Source organism: Pseudophryne corroboree (assembly GCF_028390025.1).
Source record: "Pseudophryne corroboree isolate aPseCor3 chromosome 7 unlocalized genomic scaffold, aPseCor3.hap2 SUPER_7_unloc_5, whole genome shotgun sequence".
In the NCBI taxonomy this organism is placed as follows: Eukaryota; Metazoa; Chordata; class Amphibia; order Anura; family Myobatrachidae; genus Pseudophryne; species Pseudophryne corroboree.
The window spans coordinates 447,389-465,282 of record NW_026967614.1 but is presented as its reverse complement, the minus strand read 5'-3'; the positions used below and the strand labels follow the sequence as shown (position 1 = coordinate 465,282).

At 49.7% G+C, this 17,894-nt stretch overlaps 14 non-coding genes and 1 pseudogene across 14 annotated transcripts; all 15 read left to right on the top strand.

The window, feature by feature from the left end:
* The first annotated feature begins 8,997 nt into the window (after window positions 1-8,997).
* LOC134986739 (U1 spliceosomal RNA) lies at window positions 8,998-9,161 on the top strand. The gene has a single exon (XR_010192566.1). It is a non-coding gene; the product is annotated as a U1 spliceosomal RNA (small nuclear RNA).
* Window positions 9,162-9,313: 152 nt separating this feature from the next.
* LOC134986672 (U1 spliceosomal RNA) lies at window positions 9,314-9,465 on the top strand (annotated as a pseudogene).
* A 682-nt stretch (window positions 9,466-10,147) lies between these two features.
* On the top strand, window positions 10,148-10,311 carry LOC134986727 (U1 spliceosomal RNA). The gene has a single exon (XR_010192553.1). It is a non-coding gene; the product is annotated as a U1 spliceosomal RNA (small nuclear RNA).
* Window positions 10,312-10,463: 152 nt separating this feature from the next.
* Window positions 10,464-10,626, top strand: LOC134986676 (U1 spliceosomal RNA). Its single transcript, XR_010192504.1, has one exon. It is a non-coding gene; the product is annotated as a U1 spliceosomal RNA (small nuclear RNA).
* A 671-nt stretch (window positions 10,627-11,297) lies between these two features.
* Window positions 11,298-11,461, top strand: LOC134986721 (U1 spliceosomal RNA). The gene has a single exon (XR_010192548.1). It is a non-coding gene; the product is annotated as a U1 spliceosomal RNA (small nuclear RNA).
* Window positions 11,462-11,613: 152 nt separating this feature from the next.
* On the top strand, window positions 11,614-11,776 carry LOC134986692 (U1 spliceosomal RNA). The gene has a single exon (XR_010192520.1). It is a non-coding gene; the product is annotated as a U1 spliceosomal RNA (small nuclear RNA).
* Window positions 11,777-12,450: 674 nt separating this feature from the next.
* On the top strand, window positions 12,451-12,614 carry LOC134986744 (U1 spliceosomal RNA). Its single transcript, XR_010192571.1, has one exon. It is a non-coding gene; the product is annotated as a U1 spliceosomal RNA (small nuclear RNA).
* A 152-nt stretch (window positions 12,615-12,766) lies between these two features.
* Window positions 12,767-12,929, top strand: LOC134986679 (U1 spliceosomal RNA). The gene has a single exon (XR_010192508.1). It is a non-coding gene; the product is annotated as a U1 spliceosomal RNA (small nuclear RNA).
* A 674-nt stretch (window positions 12,930-13,603) lies between these two features.
* On the top strand, window positions 13,604-13,767 carry LOC134986736 (U1 spliceosomal RNA). Its single transcript, XR_010192563.1, has one exon. It is a non-coding gene; the product is annotated as a U1 spliceosomal RNA (small nuclear RNA).
* Window positions 13,768-13,920: 153 nt separating this feature from the next.
* On the top strand, window positions 13,921-14,083 carry LOC134986691 (U1 spliceosomal RNA). Its single transcript, XR_010192519.1, has one exon. It is a non-coding gene; the product is annotated as a U1 spliceosomal RNA (small nuclear RNA).
* Window positions 14,084-14,754: 671 nt separating this feature from the next.
* LOC134986755 (U1 spliceosomal RNA) lies at window positions 14,755-14,918 on the top strand. The gene has a single exon (XR_010192581.1). It is a non-coding gene; the product is annotated as a U1 spliceosomal RNA (small nuclear RNA).
* Window positions 14,919-15,070: 152 nt separating this feature from the next.
* Window positions 15,071-15,233, top strand: LOC134986678 (U1 spliceosomal RNA). The gene has a single exon (XR_010192506.1). It is a non-coding gene; the product is annotated as a U1 spliceosomal RNA (small nuclear RNA).
* Window positions 15,234-15,905: 672 nt separating this feature from the next.
* LOC134986687 (U1 spliceosomal RNA) lies at window positions 15,906-16,069 on the top strand. The gene has a single exon (XR_010192515.1). It is a non-coding gene; the product is annotated as a U1 spliceosomal RNA (small nuclear RNA).
* Window positions 16,070-16,221: 152 nt separating this feature from the next.
* LOC134986701 (U1 spliceosomal RNA) lies at window positions 16,222-16,384 on the top strand. The gene has a single exon (XR_010192530.1). It is a non-coding gene; the product is annotated as a U1 spliceosomal RNA (small nuclear RNA).
* Window positions 16,385-17,055: 671 nt separating this feature from the next.
* Window positions 17,056-17,219, top strand: LOC134986735 (U1 spliceosomal RNA). The gene has a single exon (XR_010192562.1). It is a non-coding gene; the product is annotated as a U1 spliceosomal RNA (small nuclear RNA).
* The last annotated feature ends 675 nt before the right edge of the window (window positions 17,220-17,894 follow it).

Here is a 17,894-nt window from a genome sequence, read left to right as displayed (position 1 = left end):
GATATTAATAAATGTATTTCCATTTATTATATATGGTAATTACATTATACAAACTTATTGTACTTTATCTCGTGTTTAGACAATTTTAACGAATTTATTAAAAGTAAATTTTTAAATCATCATTTGTGCGCCAGCAAAAGAGACATTCTTTTCTCTTCTCCTTTCCTGCATAACATTACTTGTCTCTGGTAGCACCCCCGAACGTCCTACAATTAATATTTAATATAACTGATGGACATTTATTGGGGCCTCTTCATACAAATATTTAGAATTTAATAGCTGGTGCAGAACACATCCCCTTCCCCCCATTCCCTGTATATCTGGATTCACCAAGGAAATGCTGATACTGACTCCAAGAAGAAAGGGAGTCTCTTCCCTATGAAGGTGAAGCCTTGTTTGGCGACGGCCTAGTTAATTTGATCTCGGCAGCTCCCGCAGGTAAGTCAACCTTCTTGCACTATGTTCCCTCTCAACGGATAAAGACGCATCATTATCTGATGCAGTCATTTCCCGCCCAATAGATATGCAAGAAGTTAAGATTCCCCTTTCTTTGCAGGTAGAGGAAGAAGAAGAGGGAAGAGGTCTGTAGCCTCTTCAAGATTGCAGGAGCAGAGATTGTCCTCTGCTTCTGCCAAATCAACTGCATGACGCTAGGGCTTTCTTGCAGGAGCCCGCACCAGTGGGGGCACGTCTAAAACTCTTCAGTCAGTTCTGGATTCATTCGGACCTGGACTCGTGGGTTTTATAAATAGTGTCCCAAGGGTACAAACTGGGGTTTCAAGACGTTCCCCCTCACCGATTGTTCAAATCAGCCTTAGACAGCAGGGAGAAGGTTTTTATTCAAGCCACTTCGTGGTCCCGAAGCCGGACGGCTCAGTCAGACCAATCTGAAATCTGAAATCCCTCAATTTCTACCTAAAGAAATTCAATTTCAAGATGGAATCTCTCACGGTAGTGATCTCCAGTCCGGAGGAAGGAGATTTCATGGTTTTGGTAAACTTAAAGGATGCCTACTTACATGTTCCCATTTAGCCACTGCATCAAGCTACCTGAGGTTTGCAATTCAGGATTGTCATTACTAATTTCAGACGTTGCCATTTGGTCTGTCCACGGCTCCGAGGATTTTCACCAGGGTGATGGCGGAAATGATGGTTCTCCTTCGCAAGCAAGGAGTCACAATTATCCCGTACTTGGATAATAGTTTGCTGTCTGTTTCCACTTCTCTTTTCTTGAGCCGCTCCCTTCTATGCCCTTGCGCACTATCCTAACTTCTCCCGTCTGCTTACTTTGTGCCTTCCAACGCACAATGCGAACTACAGGTAGTGCTGCAGGGCCCACACCTTTTTACTTGCCTTACAGAGCAGCTCTGGAGCTGTTACAGTGCCCAGCTGCTGCAAGAAATCAGCTTGAATGCTTCAGGGGCTGGGGCATAGCCAACATGAGCCCCACACCGAAGGAGGGTGGAGGTGTTTAATGCGAACTAGGGGTCATCCAAGCGCCGCAAAAGGCCACCATGCCCTGCATAACCCTTTTCTCTTTTCATATGCAGATGAGGGTTCCAGCCAACTTTGGCCCACTGCTTGGATGACATCACCGTATGCAAATCCATCTTCTGCAGACCTTCTCCCAGGAATGCTTTTACTAGTTGTTGCATTTGGTTTGTTGTTTGGGGGTGCTTCAGTATTAGGCAGCCTTCTACCCTCCCATGTTCATCTCACCTGCCAGGTGAGATACTATGATCATGAAGTTGCTTCTCCCAGGGCAAGGCTCACCCATTGCCAGGCTGATGCAAGAACTGGCAGCCCGACTAGAACATCAGGAGGCTGCACAGGGCCACATCATCCGCTGTCTCCAGGATCTCTCTACTCGGCTGGATGGGATTCAGACAACTCTCCGTGGATCAGGCGCGTCTGGTGCGTCAACCACAGTGACTCCAGCTATAACCCCACCCACCTTACCCATTTCTGCTCCACGTCTTCATCTTCCAACGCCAGCAAAATTTGACGGATCTCCAAGATTCTGCAGGGGATTTCTCAACCAGTGTGAGACTGCAAGGGATATTGGACTCTTGAGTTCACGGGCCAATTTCATGGCAGTCTCGGATAGGAGGGCATTGTGGATTCACCAAGGGAATGCTGATGCTGACTCCAAGAAGAAAGGGAGTTTCTTCCCTATGAAGGTGAAGCCTTGTTTGGCGACGGCCTAGTTAATTTGATCTCGGCAGCTCCCGCAGGTAAGTCAACCTTCTTGCCCTATGTTCCCTCTCAACGGATGAAGACGCATCATTATCTAACGCAGTCATTTTGGCCCAATAGATATGCAAGAAGTTAAGATTCCCCTTTCTTTGCAGGTAGAGGAAGGAGAAGAGGGAAGAGGTCTGTAGCCTCTTCAAGATCGCAGGAGCAGAGATCGTCCTCTGCTTCTGCCAAATCCACTGCATGACGCTGGGGCTCTCTTGCAGGAGCCCACACCAGTGGGGGCACGTCTAAAACACTTCAGTCAGTTCTGGATTAATTTGGACCTGGACTCGTGGGTTTTACAAATAGTGTCCCAAGGGTACAAACTGGGGTTTCAAGACGTTCCCCCTCACCGATTGTTCAAATCGGCCTTAGTCAGCAGGGAGAAGGCTTTTATTCAAGCCTCTTCGTGGTCCCGAAGCCGGAAGGCTCAGTCAGACCAATCTGAAATCTGAAATCCCTCAATTTCTACCTAAAGAAATTCAATTTCAAGATGGAATCTCTCAGTGTAGGGATCTCCAGTCCGGAGGAAGGAGATTTCATGGTTTTGGTAGACATAAGGATGCCTACTTACATGTTCCGTTTAGCCACTGCATCAAGCTACCTGAGGTTTGCAATTCAGTATTGTCAAAACCAATTTCAGACGTTGCCGTTTGGTCTGTCCACGGCTCCGAGGATTTTCACCAGGGTGATGGCGGAAATGATGGTTCTCCTTCGCAAGCAAGGAGTCACAATTATCCCATACTTGGATGATCTCTTGATAAAGGCGAGACCCAGGGACCAGTTGTTGCAAAACATTGCACTCTCCCTGACCGTTCTTCAACAACATGGTTGGCTCCTAAACTTGCCAAAATCGCAGTTGGTCCCAATGACGCGGTTGTTGTTTTTGGGAGTGATACTGGACACAGAAGAGGTTTTCTTCCAGTGGAAAGGCTATGGAGATCCAGAGTCTGGTCAAACAAATTCTGAAACCAGCAAGAGTGTTAATCCATCAATGCATTCGGTTGCTGGGGAAGATGGTTGCGGCCTACGAGGCCATTCAGTTTGGCAGGTTCCATGCTAGAGTGTTCCAGTGGGACCTGTTGGACAAGTTGTCCGGATCCCACCTACACATGCACCGGAGGATAATCCTGTCTTCCAAGACCAGAATATCACTCCATTGGCGGCTGCACAGTTCTCACCTCCTAGAGGGGCGATGGTTCGGGATCCAGGACTGGATCCTAGGGACCACGGATGCAACCCTCCGAGGCTGGGGAGCAGTCACACAGGGGGAAAACATCCAAGGAAGATGGTCAAGTCGGGAAAGTTGTCTCCACATAAATGTTCTGGAGTTAAGGGCCATTTAATAACTGCAGACACAGTACGCACTGGGACGGGTGCCAAGCATCCTCTACGGACTAAGAGAAAAGGATTTACCAGTAGGTATTAAAATCCTATTTTCTCTAACGTCCTAGAGGATGCTGGGGACTCTGTAAGGACCATGGGGATAGACGGGCTCCGCAGGAGACATGGGCACTTTAAGAAAGACTTTAGTTCTGGGTGTGCAGAGGCTCCTCCCTCTATGCCCCTACTCCATACCTCAGTTTGATACTGTGCCCAGTGGAAACTGTGTGCTTTTCAGGAGCTCTCCTGAGCTTTCTGACAGAAAGTATTTTGTTAGGTTTTTAATTTTCAGGGAGCACTGCTGGCAACAAACTCCCTGCATCGAGGGACTGAGGGGAGAGAAGCAGCCCTACTCTCTGAGTTGCAAGGTCCTGCTTCTTAGGCTACTGGACACCATTAGCTCCAGCGGGATTGGTACGCAGGATCTCACCCTCACCGTCCGTCCCAGAGCCGCGCCGCCGTCCCCCTCGCAGAGCCGGAAGATAGAAGCCGGGTGAGTATGAGAAGAAAAGAGACTTCAGCGGTGGCAGAAGACTTCATGATCTTCACTGAAGTAACGCACAGCACTGCAGCTGTGCGCCATTGCTCCCATACACCTCACATACTCTGGTCACTGTAAGGGTGCAGGGCGCCCTGGGCAGCAATATAAACCTCTTTTTGCCAAAAATATAACATATATACAGCTGAGCACTGTATATATGTATGAGCCCCCGCCAATTTTACAGTTTAAGCGGGACAGAAGCCCGCCGCCGAGGGGGCGGGGCTTCTCCCTCAGCACTCACCAGCGCCATTTTTTCTCCACAGCACCGCTGAGGCAGCTCCCCAGACTCTCGCCTGCTGAAACCACGGTAGACAAGAGGGTTGAAAAGAGGGGGGGGGCACATAATTCGGCGCAAATTACATACAGCAGCACTACTGGGCAAACATTAAGTTACTGTGTTATTCCTGGGTTATATAGCGCTGGGGTGTGTGCTGGCATACTCTCTCTCTCTGTCTCTCCAAAGGGCCTTGTGGGGAAACTGTTTTCAGAAAAAGCATTCCCTGTGTGTGTGGTGTGTCGGTACACGTGTGTCGACATGTCTGAGGAAGAAGGCTATATTAGAGAGGAGCGGGAGCAAATTAATGTGGTGTCTCTGCGACAGCTGATTGGATGGATATGTGGAATGTTTTAAATGCTAGTGTAAACTCAGTGCACAAAAGATTAGACAAGGCTGAAGCTTCGGGACAGTCAGGGTCTCAACCCATGCCTGATCCTATGTCGCAGGGACTGTCAGGGTCTCATAAGCGCCCACTATCCCAGATTGTTGACACAGATACTGACACGGATTCTGACTCCAGTGTCGATTACGATGATGCAAAGTTACAGCCAAAATTGGCAAAATCCATTCGATATAGGATTAGGGCAATAAAAGATGTTTTGCACATCACAGAGGAACCCCCTGTCCCTGACAAGAGGGTACATAAGTACAAGGGAAAGAAGCCTGAGGTAACCTTTCCCCCCTCACACGAGCTGAACGAGTTATGTGAAAAAGCTTGGGAATCTCCAGATAAAAGACTGCAGATTTCCAGAAGGATTCTTATGGCGTATCCTTTCCCATCAATGGATAGGTTAAGATGGGAATCCTCCCCTAGGGTGGACAAAGCATTAACACGCTTATCCAAGAAGGTAGCCCTCCCGTCCCAGGATACGGCTACCCTCAAAGAGTCTGCTGACCGCAAACAGGAGATAACCCTGAAGTCCATTTATACACATTCGGGTACCTTACTCAGACCGGCAATTGCGTCGGCCTGGGTGTGTAGTGCTGTAGCAGCATGGACGGATACCTTATCTGAGGGGATGGATACCCTAGATAAGGATACTATTTTATTGACCCTGGGGCATATAAGAGATGCTGTCCTATATGTGTGTATGCAAAGTACAGGTGGTGCTGCAGGGCTCACACCCTTTTACTTGTCTTGTAGAGCAACTCTGGAGCTGTTATTGGATCCATCTGCTGCAGGCCTTCCCCCAGGAATGCTTGCACTAGTTGTTGCATTTGGTTTGTTGTTTGGGGGTGCTTCAGTATTAGGCAGCCTTCTGCCCTCCCACATTCATCTGAAAATGTGTTCTCCCTGCAGTTGTTGTCCCCAGATGAGAGTTCCCTTGTGCTTCCTCAGTTGAATCTCCTTAACTTGACGGGGGTGTGCCCGAGCAGCCGCCCTCCACAGCCCTATCCCAACACATACTTATCTTGCATATGAGATCTCTTGATCATGAAGATAGTTCTCACAGGGTGAGGTTCATCCATTACATTTTAAAGTAGGAAGGTACAAATTACATATTCGAATTACATATATGTGCTGGATTCAAATGTTTTCCCCCTTCCTTTCTCAATTGTGCCCATCAGCAGCTATTCTTATGTTGCTGCCAATGGTTGTGACACATTTTTTTCTTCTGTGGGGTACACTGGACTCCACAAGGATTCATATTGGGGTGTAGAGTAGGATCTTGATCTGAGGCACCAACAAGCTCAAAGCTTTTGACTGTTCACAAGATACTCAGCGCCCCCTCCTCTATAACCTCGCTTCCATGAACAGGGAGCTCAGTTTGTAGTTGGTGCCTTCAGTAGCAGGCCACTTAACAGGGGGCTGCCTCAGGCATCCTATTCTTAGCTATTAATTTTGACAAGAAAAGAAGAACTTTTTTAATAAGAATCTACAAGGGCTGCAGCAGGCTAGGTCTAATAGACATATTTACTGCAGCTCCATCACTCCCAGCGGCACAGTATACTCCAGTGCCCCGGTTGCTGGGTCACTGCAGCGGAGGCTCCGGTTTCTTCCTAAGGTCAGTCACACACACACCGCCCTCCGGGATCACGAGGCCGCTGATGAAAGGGTGGTAAGGGTCTTCTGTGCCCGCTTTATACTGTGATCCAGCGTGGCTGTAGGGGGCGGGCCGTGTGCGCACTGGCGTGGACACTGATTACTGGGCAGCTGCTCCACTAGCCACCAGGGACAGTTAAGGAGCACAGCTCTGGGGGTTTTTCTCCTATATTAACCCCATATTGTACTACCCGCAGTGCATTGTGATAGGTAATAGGGCCTGATTCGGGTTGGATTGCAATCGCAATAAGCAATCCAACTGCAAAAATTGCTAAGAGCATACGCATCCGCCTGCAGATAATGCGATCGCCTCTGCCAGTCAATCGGTGCAGGGGGGGGGAGGGGGGTCAACAACACTCCATTCCCAAGTCAGAGATGGAGCGGTGCGGGGGCAGGGTTTCAATATTGGGTCGGCAACGGAGAAACAGGAGGCGTGGTCAGAGCGGCTGCATGACATCTCATGGGCCGGACTCCGCCAGTGGAGCCCCAGCGTCATGCAGTAGATTTTGTAGAGGCCGGGGAGGACTTCTGTTCCTGGGAGCTAGCTGTGTTGTGCATCTTTTTTCCTCTGCCCCTACCTCTGGCAAGAAAGGACGCACCTCACACTTTCTTGTTTCTTTGTGACCGAAAGGACTGCATTTGATAATGCAGAGCTTTCTTATGCTGTGAGGGAACATAAGGTAAAAAATTTGATTTTCCAGCTGTAGCTGTGCGTGTTAATGCTTTGTCCATCCTAGGGGAGGATTCCCATCGTAACCTATCCGTTGATGGGAAAGGATACGCCATAAGAATCCTTCTGGAAATCTGCAGTCTTTTATCTGGAGATTCCCAAGCTTTTTCACATAACTCGTTCAGCTCGTGTGAGGGGGGAAAGGTTACCTCAGGCTTCTTTCCCTTGTACATATGTACCCTCTTGTCAGGGACAGGGGGTTCCTCTGTGATGTGCAAAACATCTTTTATTGCCATAATCCTATATCGAATGGATTTTGCCAATTTTGGCTGTAACTTTGCATCAACGTAATCGACACTGGAGTCAGAATCCGTGTCGGTATCTGTGTCAACAATCTGGGATAGTGGGCACTTATGAGACCCTGACAGTCCCTGCGACATATGATCAGGCATGGGTTGAGACCCTGACTGTCCCAAAGCTTCAGCCTTGTCTAATCTTTTGTGCAATGAGTTTACACTAGCATTTAAAACATTCCACATATCCATCCAATCAGGTGTCGGCGGAGACACCACATTCATTTGCTCCCGCTCCTCTCTAATATAGCCATCTTCCTCAGACATGTCGACATACGTGTACCGACACACCACACACACACAGGGAATGCTTTTCTGAAGACAGTTTCCCCACAAGGCCCATTGGAGAGACAGAGAGAGAGAGCATGCCAGCACACACCCCAGCGCTATATAACCCAGGAATAACACAGTAACTTAATGTTTGTCCAGTAGCGCTGCTGTATGTCATTTGCGCCGAATTATGTGCCCCCCCTCTCTTTTCAACCCTCTTGTCTACCATGGTATAAGCAGGGGAGAGTCCGGGCAGCTTCCTCTCTGCGGTGCTGTGGAGAAAAAATGGCGCTGGTGAGTGCTGAGGGAGAAGCCCCGCCCCCTCGGCGGCGGGCTTCTGTCCCGCTTAAACTGTAAAATTGGCAGGGGCTCATACATATACAGTGCCCAGCTGTATATATGTTATATTTTTGCCAAAAAGAGGTTTATATTGCTGCCCAGGGCGCCCCCCCTGCGCCCTGCACCCTTACAGTGACCGGAGTATGTGAGGTGTATGGGAGCAATGGTGCACAGCTGCAGTGCTGTGCGTTACCTCAGTGAAGATCATGAACTCTTCTGCCGCCTCTGAAGTCTTCTTTTCTTCTCATACTCACCCGGCTTCTATCTTCTGAATCTGCAAGGGGGACGGCGGCGCGGCTCTGGGACGGACGGCGAGGGTGAGATCCTGCGTACCAATCCCTCTGGAGCTAATTGTGTCCAGTAGCCTAAGAAGCAGGACCTTGCAACTCAGAGAGTAGGGCTGCTTCTCTCCCCTCAGTCCCTCGATGCAGGGAGTTTGTTGCCAGCAGTGCTCCCTGAAAATTAAAAACCTAACAAAATACTTTCTGTCAGAAAGCTCAGGAGAGCTCCTGAAAAGCACCCAGTTTCAAATGGGCACAGTATCAAACTGAGGTATGGAGGAGGGGCATAGAGGGAGGAGCCAGTGCACACCCAGAACTAAAGTCTTTCTTAAAGTGCCCATGTCTCCTGCGGAGCCCGTTTATCCCCATGGTCCTTACGGAGTCCCCAGCATACTCTAGGACATTAGAGAAACTAGAATTTTAGTTTGGGGGTGCTTCAGTATTAGGCAGCCTTCTGCCCTCCCATGTTCATCTAAAAAAGATGTGTTCTCCCTGCAGTTGTTGTCCCCAGATGAGAGTTCCCTTGTGCTGCCTCAGTTGAATCTCCTTTACTTGACAGAGATGTGCCTGAGCAGCGGCCCTCCCCAGCCCTATCCCAAATCATACTTATTTTGCATAGGAGATACCATGGTCATGAAGATTGTTCTCCCAGGGTGAGGTTCATTCATTGCATTCTGGGTATGCTGACTCCTGTGATTTCCCCAAATGGGGGAAACTCGACTGCATTATTTGTGGTAGTGGGGGACTGTGTTTGTGCTTTCCTCTGGTCAGCTCTGGTAAAAGTCAGATTTCTTTGTCTCAGATCTTCCTCTAGCCTTGTTTTTCTTTCGAGAGTTCCCTTGTGCTGCCTCAGTTGGATCTCCTTCACTTGACAGGGGGGTGCCCGAGCAGCGACCCTCCCCAGCTCTAGCCCAACTCCTACTTACCTGCCAGGTGAGATACTATGATCATGAAGGTGCTTCTCCCAGGGCAAGGCTCACCCATTGCACTCTGGGTGTGCTGCTCCTGCGATTTCCCCAAATGTGGGAAACTTGACTGCATAATTTGTGTTTCCCGTGGTCGGATCTCGTATAATTCAGATCTCTTTGTCTCAGGTCTCTCTCCAGCCTAGTTTGCTGTCTGTTTCCACTTCTCTTTTCTTGAGCCGTTCCCTTCTATGCCCTTGCGCACGATCCTGACTTCTCCCGTCTGCTTACTTTGTGCCTTCCAATGCACAATGCAAACTACAGGTAGTGCTGCAGGGCCCACACCCTTTTACTTGCCGTACAGAGCAGCTCTGGAGCTGTTACAGTGCCCAGCTACTGCAAGAAATCAGCTTGAATGCTTCAGGGGCTGGGGCATAGCCAATATGAGCCCCACACCGAAGGAGGGTGGAGGTGTTTAATGCAAACTAGGGGTCAGCCAAGCGCCGCAAAAGGCCGCCATGCCCTGCACGCCCCTTTTCTCTTTTCATATGCAGACGAGGGTTGAAGCCAACTTTGACCCACTGCTTGGATGACATCACCATATGCAAACCCATCTGCTGCAGGCCTTCCCCCAGGAATGCTTGCACTAGTTGTTGCATTTGGTTTGTTGTTTGGGGGTGCTTCAGTATTAGGCAGCCTTCTGCCCTCCCATGTTCATCTGAAAATATGTGTTCTCCCTGCAGTTGTTGTCCCCAGATGAGAGTTCCCTTGTGCTGCCTCAGTTGAATCTCCTTTACTTGACAGAGATGTGCCTGAGCAGCGGCCCTCCTCAGCCCTATCCCAAATCATACTTATTTTGCATAGGAGATACCATGGTCATGAAGATTGTTCTCCCAGGGTGAGGTTCATTCATTGCATTCTGGGTATGCTGACCTCTGTGATTTCCCCAAATGTGGGAAACTCGACTGCATTATTTGTGGTAGTGGGGGACTGTGTTTGTGCTTTCCTCTGGTCAGCTCTGGTAAAAGTCAGATTTCTTTGTCTCAGATCTTCCTCTAGCCTTGTTTTTCTTTCGAGAGTTCCCTTGTGCTGCCTCAGTTGGATCTCCTTCACTTGACAGGGGGGTGCCCGAGCAGCGACCCTCCCCAGCTCTAGCCCAACTCCTACTTACCTGCCAGGTGAGATACTATGATCATGAAGGTGCTTCTCCCAGGGCAAGGCTCACCCATTGCACTCTGGGTGTGCTGCTCCTGCGATTTCCCCAAATGTGGGAAACTTGACTGCATAATTTGTGTTTCCCCTGGTCGGCTCTCGTATAATTCAGATCTCTTTGTCTCAGGTCTCTCTCCAGCCTAGTTTGCTGTCCGTTTCCACTTCTCTTTTCTTGAGCCGCTCCCTTCTATGCCCTTGCGCACTATCCTGACTTCTCCCGTCTGCTTACTTTGTGCCTTCCAACGCACAATGCAAACTACAGGTAGTGCTGCAGGGCCCACACCCTTTTACTTGCCTTACAGAGCAGCTCTGGAGCTGTTACAGTGCCCAGCTGCTGCAAGAAATCAGCTTGAATGCTTCAGGGGCTGGGGCATAGCCAACATGAGCCCCACACCAAAGGAGGGTGGAGGTGTTTAATGCAAACTAGGGGTCAGCCAAGCGCCGCAAAAGGCCGCCATGCCCTGCATAACCCTTTTCTCTTTTCATATGCAGACGAGGGTTGAAGCCAACTTTGACCCACTGCTTGGATGACATCACCATATGCAAATCCATCTGCGGCAGGCCATCCCCCAGGAATGCTTGCACTAGTTGTTGCATTTGGTTTGTTGTTTGGGGGTGCTTCAGTATTAGGCAGCCTTCTGCCTTCCCATGTTCATCTGAAAATATGTGTTCTCCCTGCAGTTGTTGTCCCCAGATGAGAGTTCCCTTGTGCTGCCTCAGTTGAATCTCCTTTACTGGACAGAGATGTGCCTGAGCAGCGGCCCTCCCCAGCCCTATCCCAAATCATACTTATTTTGCATAGGAGATACCATGGTCATGAAGATTGTTCTCCCAGGGTTAGGTTCATTCATTGCATTCTGGGTATGCTGACCCCTGTGATTTCCCCAAATGTGGGAAACTCAACTGCATTATTTGTGGTAGTGGGGGACTGTGTTTGTGCTTTCCTCTGGTCAGCTCTGGTAAAAGTCAGATTTCTTTGTCTCAGATCTTCCTCTAGCCCTGTTCTTCTTTCGAGAGTTCCCTTGTGCTGCCTCAGTTAGATCTCCTTCACTTGACAGGAGGCTGCTCGAGCAGCGACCCTCCCCAGCTCTAGCCCAACTCCTACTTACCTGCCAGGTGAGATACTATGATCATGAAGTTGCTTCTCCCAGGGCAAGGCTCACCCATTGCACTCTGGGTGTGCTGCCCCTGCGATTTCCCCAAATGTGGGACACTTGACTGCATAATTTGTGTTTCACCTGGTCGGCTCTCGTATAATTCAGATCTCTTTGTCTCAGGTCTCTCTCCAGCCTAGTTTGCTGTCTGTTTCCACTTCTTTTTTCTTGAGCCCCTCCCTTTTATACCCTTGTACACTATCCTGACTTCTCCTCCCGTCTGCTTACTTTGTGCCTTCCAATGCACAATGCAAACTACAGGTAGTGCTGCAGGACCCACACCCTTTTACTTGCCTTACAGAGCAGCTCTGGAGCTGTTACAGTGCCGAGCTGCAGCAAGAAATCAGCTTGAATGCTTCAGGGGCTGGGGCATTGCCAACATGAGCCCCACACCGAAGGAGGGTGGAGGTGTTCAATGCAAACTAGGGGTCAGCCAAGCTCCGCAAAAGGCCGCCATGCCATGCACGCCCCTTTTCTCTTTTCATATGCAGACGAGGGTTGAAGCCAACTTTGACCAACTGCTTGGATGACATCACCATATGCAAATCCATCTGCGGCAGGCCTTCCCCCAGGAATGCTTGCACTAGTTGTTGCATTTGGTTTGTTGTTTGGGGGTGCTTCAGTATTAGGCAGCCTTCTGCCCTCCCATGTTCATCTGAAAATATGTGTTTTCCCTGCAGTTGTTGTCCCCAGGTGAGAGTTCCCTTGTGCTGCCTCAGTTGAATCTCCTTTACTTGACAGAGATGTGCCTGAGCAGCGGCCCTCCCCAGCCCTATCCCAAATCATACTTATTTTGCATAGGAGATACCATGGTCATGAAGATTGTTCTCCCAGGGTTAGGTTCATTCATTGCATTCTGGGTATGCTGACCCCTGTGATTTCCCCAAATGTGGGAAACTTGACTGCATTATTTGTGGTAGTGGGGGCCTGTGTTTGTGCTTTCCTCTGGTCAGCTCTGGTAAAAGTCAGATTTCTTTGTTTCAGATCTTCCTCTAGCCTTGTTCTTCTTTCGAGAGTTCCCTTGTGCTGCCTCAGTTGGATCTCCTTCTCTTGACAGGGGGGTGCCCGAGCAGCGACCCTCCCCAGCTCTAGCCCAACTCCTACTTACCTGCCAGGTGAGATACTATGATCATGAAGTTGCTTCTCCCAGGGCAAGGCTCACCCATTGCACTCTGGGTGTGCTGCCCCTGCGATTTCCCCAAATGTGGGAAACTTGACTGCATAATTTGTGTTTCCCCTGGTCGGTTCTCATATAATTCAGATCTCTTTGTCTCAGGTCTCTCTCCAGCCTAGTTTGCTGTCTGTTTCCACTTCTTTTTTCTTGAGCCCCTCCCTTCTATACCCTTGTGCACTATCCTGACTTCTCCTCCCATCCGCTTACTTTGTACCTTACAATGCACAATGCAAACTACAGGTAGTGCTGCAGGGCCCACACCCTTTTACTTGCCTTACAGAGCAGCTCTGGAGCTGTTACAGTGCCCAGCTGCTGCAAGAAATCAGCTTGAATGCTTCAGGGGCTGGGGCATGGCCAACATGAGCCCCACACCGAAGGAGGGTGGGGGTGTTTAATGCGAACTAAGGGTCATCCAAGCGCCGCAAAAGGCCGCCATGCCCTGCATACCCCTTTTCTCTTTTCATATGCAGATGAGGGTTCCAGCCAACTTTGGCCCACTGCTTGGATGACATCACCGTATGCAAATCCGTCTTCTGCAGACCTTCCCCCAGGAATGCTTGTACTAGTTGTTGCATTTGGTTTGTTGTTTGGGGGTGCTTCAGTATTAGGCAGCCTTCTGCCCTCCCATATTCATCTGAAAATATGTGTTCTCCCTGCAGTTGTTGTCCCCAGATGAGAGTTCCCTTGTGCTGCCTCAGTTGAATCTCCTTTACTTGACAGAGATGTGCCTGAGCAGCGGCCCTCCCCAGCCCTATCCCAAATCATACTTATTTTGCATAGGAGATACCATGGTCATGAAGATTGTTCTCCCAGGGTTAGGTGCATTCATTGCATTCTGGGTATGCTGACCCCTGTGATTTCCCCAAATGTGGGAAACTCGACTGCATTATTTGTGGTAGTGGGGGACTGTGTTTGTGCTTTCCTCTGGTCAGCTCTGGTAAAAGTCAGATTTCTTTGTCTCAGATCTTCCTCTAGCCTTGTTCTTCTTTCGAGAGTTCCCTTGTGCTGCCTCAGTTGGATCTCCTTCACTTGACAGGGGGCTGCTCGAGCAGCGACTCCTCCCCAGCTCTAGCCCAACTCCTACTTACCTGCCAGGTGAGATACTATGATCATGAAGTTGCTTCTCCCAGGGCAAGGCTCACCCATTGCACTCTGGGTGTGCTGCCCCTGCGATTTCCCCAAATGTGGGACACTTGACTGCATAATTTGTGTTTCACCTGGTCGGCTCTCGTATAATTCAGATCTCTTTGTCTCAGGTCTCTCTCCAGCCTAGTTTGCTGTCTGTTTCCACTTCTTTTTTCTTGAGCCGCTCCCTTCTATGCCCTTGTGCACTATCCTGACTTCTCCCGTCTGCTTACTTTGTGCCTTCCAACGCACAATGCAAACTACAGGTAGTGCTGCAGGGCCCATACCCTTTTACTTGCCTTACAGAGCAGCTCTGGAGCTGTTACAGTGCCCAGCTGCTGCAAGAAATCAGCTTAAATGCTTCAGGGGCTGGGGCATAGCCAACATGAGCCCCACACCGAAGGAGGGTGGAGGTGTTTAATGCAAACTAGGGGTCAGCAAAGCGCCGCAAAAGGCCGCCATGCCCTGCACGCCCCTTTTCTCTTTTGATATGCAGACAAGGGTTGAAGTCAACTTTGACCCACTGCTTGGATGACATCACCATATGCAAATCCATCTGCGGCAGGCCTTCCCCCAGAAATGCTTGCACTAGTTGTTGCATTTGGTTTGTTGTTTGGGGGTGCTTCAGTATTAGGCAGCCTTCTGCCCTCCCATGTTCATCTGAAAATATGTGTTCTCCCTGCAGTTGTTGTCCCCAGATGAGAGTTCCCTTGTGCTGCCTCAGTTGAATCTCCTTTACTTGACAGAGATGTGCCTGAGCAGCGGCCCTCCCCAGCCCTATCCCAAATCATACTTATTTTGCATAGAAGATACCATGGTCATGAAGATTGATCTCCCAGGGTTAGGTTCATTCATTGCATTCTGGGTATGCTGACCCCTGTGATTTCCCCAAATGTGGGAAACTCGACTGCATTATTTGTGGTAGTGGGGGACTGTGTTTGTGCTTTCCTCTGGTCAGCTCTGGTAAAAGTCAGATTTCTTTGTCTCAGATCTTCCTCTAGCCTTGTTCTTCTTTCGAGAGTTCCCTTGTGCTGCCTCAGTTGGATCTCCTTCACTTGACAGGGGGGTGCCCGAGCAGCGACCCTCCCCAGCTCTAGCCCAACTCCTACTTACCTGCCAGGTGAGATACTATGATCATGAAGTTGCTTCTCCCAGGGCAAGGCTCACCCATTGCACTCTGGGTGTGCTGCCCCTGCGATTTCCCCAAATGTGGGAAACTTGACTGCATAATTTGTGTTTCCCCTGGTCGGTTCTCATATAATTCAGATCTCTTTGTCTCAGGTCTCTCTCCAGCCTAGTTTGCTGTCTGTTTCCACTTCTTTTTTCTTGAGCCCCTCCCTTCTATACCCTTGTGCACTATCCTGACTTCTCCTCCCATCCGCTTACTTTGTACCTTACAATGCACAATGCAAACTACAGGTAGTGCTGCAGGGCCCACACCCTTTTACTTGCCTTACAGAGCAGCTCTGGAGCTGTTACAGTGCCAAGCTGCTGCAAGAAATCTGCTTGAATGCTTCAGGGGCTGGGGCATGGCCAACATGAGCCCCACACCGAAGGAGGGTGGGGGTGTTTAATGCAAACTAAGGGTCATCCAAGCGCCGCAAAAGGCCGCCATGCCCTGCATACCCCTTTTCTCTTTTCATATGCAGATGAGGGTTCCAGCCAACTTTGGCCCACTGCTTGGATGACATCACCGTATGCAAATCCGTCTTCTGCAGACCTTCCCCCAGGAATGCTTGTACTAGTTGTTGCATTTGGTTTTTTGTTTGGGGGTGCTTCAGTATTAGGCAGCCTTCTGCCCTCCCATGTTCATCTGAAAATGTGTTCTCCCTGCAGTTGTTGTCCCCAGATGAGAGTTCCCTTGTGCTGCCTCAGTTGAATCTCCTTTACTTGACAGAGATGTGCCTGAGCAGCGGCCCTCCCCAGCCATATCCCAAATCATACTTATTTTGCATAGGAGATACCATGGTCATGAAGATTGTTCTCCCAGGGTGAGGTTCATTCATTGCATTCTGGGTATGCTGACCCCTGTGATTTCCCCAAATGTGGGAAACTCGACTGCATTATTTGTGGTAGTGGGGGACTGTGTTTGTGCTTTCCTCTGGTCAGCTCTGGTAAAAGTCAGATTTCTTTGTCTCAGATCTTCCTCTAGCCTTGTTCTTTTTTCGAGAGTTCCCTTGTGCTGCCTCAGTTGGATCTCCTTCATTTGACAGGGGGGTACCCGAGCAGCGACCCTCCCCAGCTCTAGCCCAACTCCTACTTACCTGCCAGGTGAGATACTATGATTATGAAGGTGCTTCTCCCAGGGCAAGGCTCACCCATTGCACTCTGTGTGTGCTGCTCCTGCGATTTCCCCAAATGTGGGACACTTGACTGCATAATTTGTGTTTCCCCTGGTCGGCTCTCGTATAATTCAGATCTCTTTGTCTCAGGTCTCTCTCCAGCCTAGTTTGCTGTCTGTTTCCACTTCTCTTTTCTTGAGCCGCTCCCTTCTATGCCCTTGCGCACTATCCTAACTTCTCCCGTCTGCTTACTTTGTGCCTTCCAACGCACAATGCGAACTACAGGTAGTGCTGCAGGGCCCACACCTTTTTACTTGCCTTACAGAGCAGCTCTGGAGCTGTTACAGTGCCCAGCTGCTGCAAGAAATCAGCTTGAATGCTTCAGGGGCTGGGGCATAGCCAACATGAGCCCCACACCGAAGGAGGGTGGAGGTGTTTAATGCGAACTAGGGGTCATCCAAGCGCCGCAAAAGGCCGCCATGCCCTGCATAACCCTTTTCTCTTTTCATATGCAGATGAGGGTTCCAGCCAACTTTGGCCCACTGCTTGGATGACATCACCATATGCAAATCCATCTGCGGCAGGCCTTCCCCCAGGAATGCTTGCACTAGTTGTTGCATTTGGTTTGTTGTTTGGGGGTGCTTCAGTATTAGGCAGCCTTCTGCCCTCCCATGTTCATCTGAAAATATGTGTTCTCCCTGCAGTTGTTGTCCCCAGATGAGAGTTCCCTTGTGCTGCCTCAGTTGAATCTCCTTTACTTGACAGAGATGTGCCTGAGCAGCGGCCCTCCCCAGCCCTATCCCAAATCATACTTATTTTGCATAGGAGATACCATGGTCATGAAGATTGTTCTCCCAGGGTTAGGTGCATTCATTGCATTCTGGGTATGCTGACCCCTGTGATTTCCCCAAATGTGGGAAACTCGACTGCATTATTTGTGGTAGTGGGGGACTGTGTTTGTGCTTTCCTCTGGTCAGCTCTGGTAAAAGTCAGATTTCTTTGTCTCAGATCTTCCTCTAGCCTTGTTCTTCTTTCGAGAGTTCCCTTGTGCTGCCTCAGTTGGATCTCCTTCACTTGACAGGGGGCTGCTCGAGCAGCGACCCTCCCCAGCTCTAGCCCAACTCCTACTTAGTTGCTTCTCCCAGGGCAAGGCTCACCCATTGCACTCTGGGTGTGCTGTCCCTGCGATTTCCCCAAATGTGGGACACTTGACTGCATAATTTGTGTTTCACCTGGTCGGCTCTCGTATAATTCAGATCTCTTTGTCTCAGGTCTCTCTCCAGCCTAGTTTGCTGTCTGATCCACTTCTCTTTTCTTGAGCCGCTCCCTTCTATGCCCTTGTGCACTATCCTGACTTCTCCCGTCTGCTTACTTTGTGCCTTCCAACGCACAATGCAAACTACAGGTAGTGCTGCAGGGCCCATACCCTTTTACTTGCCTTACAGAGCAGCTCTGGAGCTGTTACAGTGCCCAGCTGCTGCAAGAAATCAGCTTAAATGCTTCAGGGGCTGGGGCATAGCCAACATGAGCCCCACACCGAAGTAGGGTGGAGGTGTTTAATGCGAACTAGGGGTCATCCAAGCGCCGCAAAAGGCCGCCATGCCCTGCATAACCCTTTTCTCTTTTCATATGCAGATGAGGGTTCCA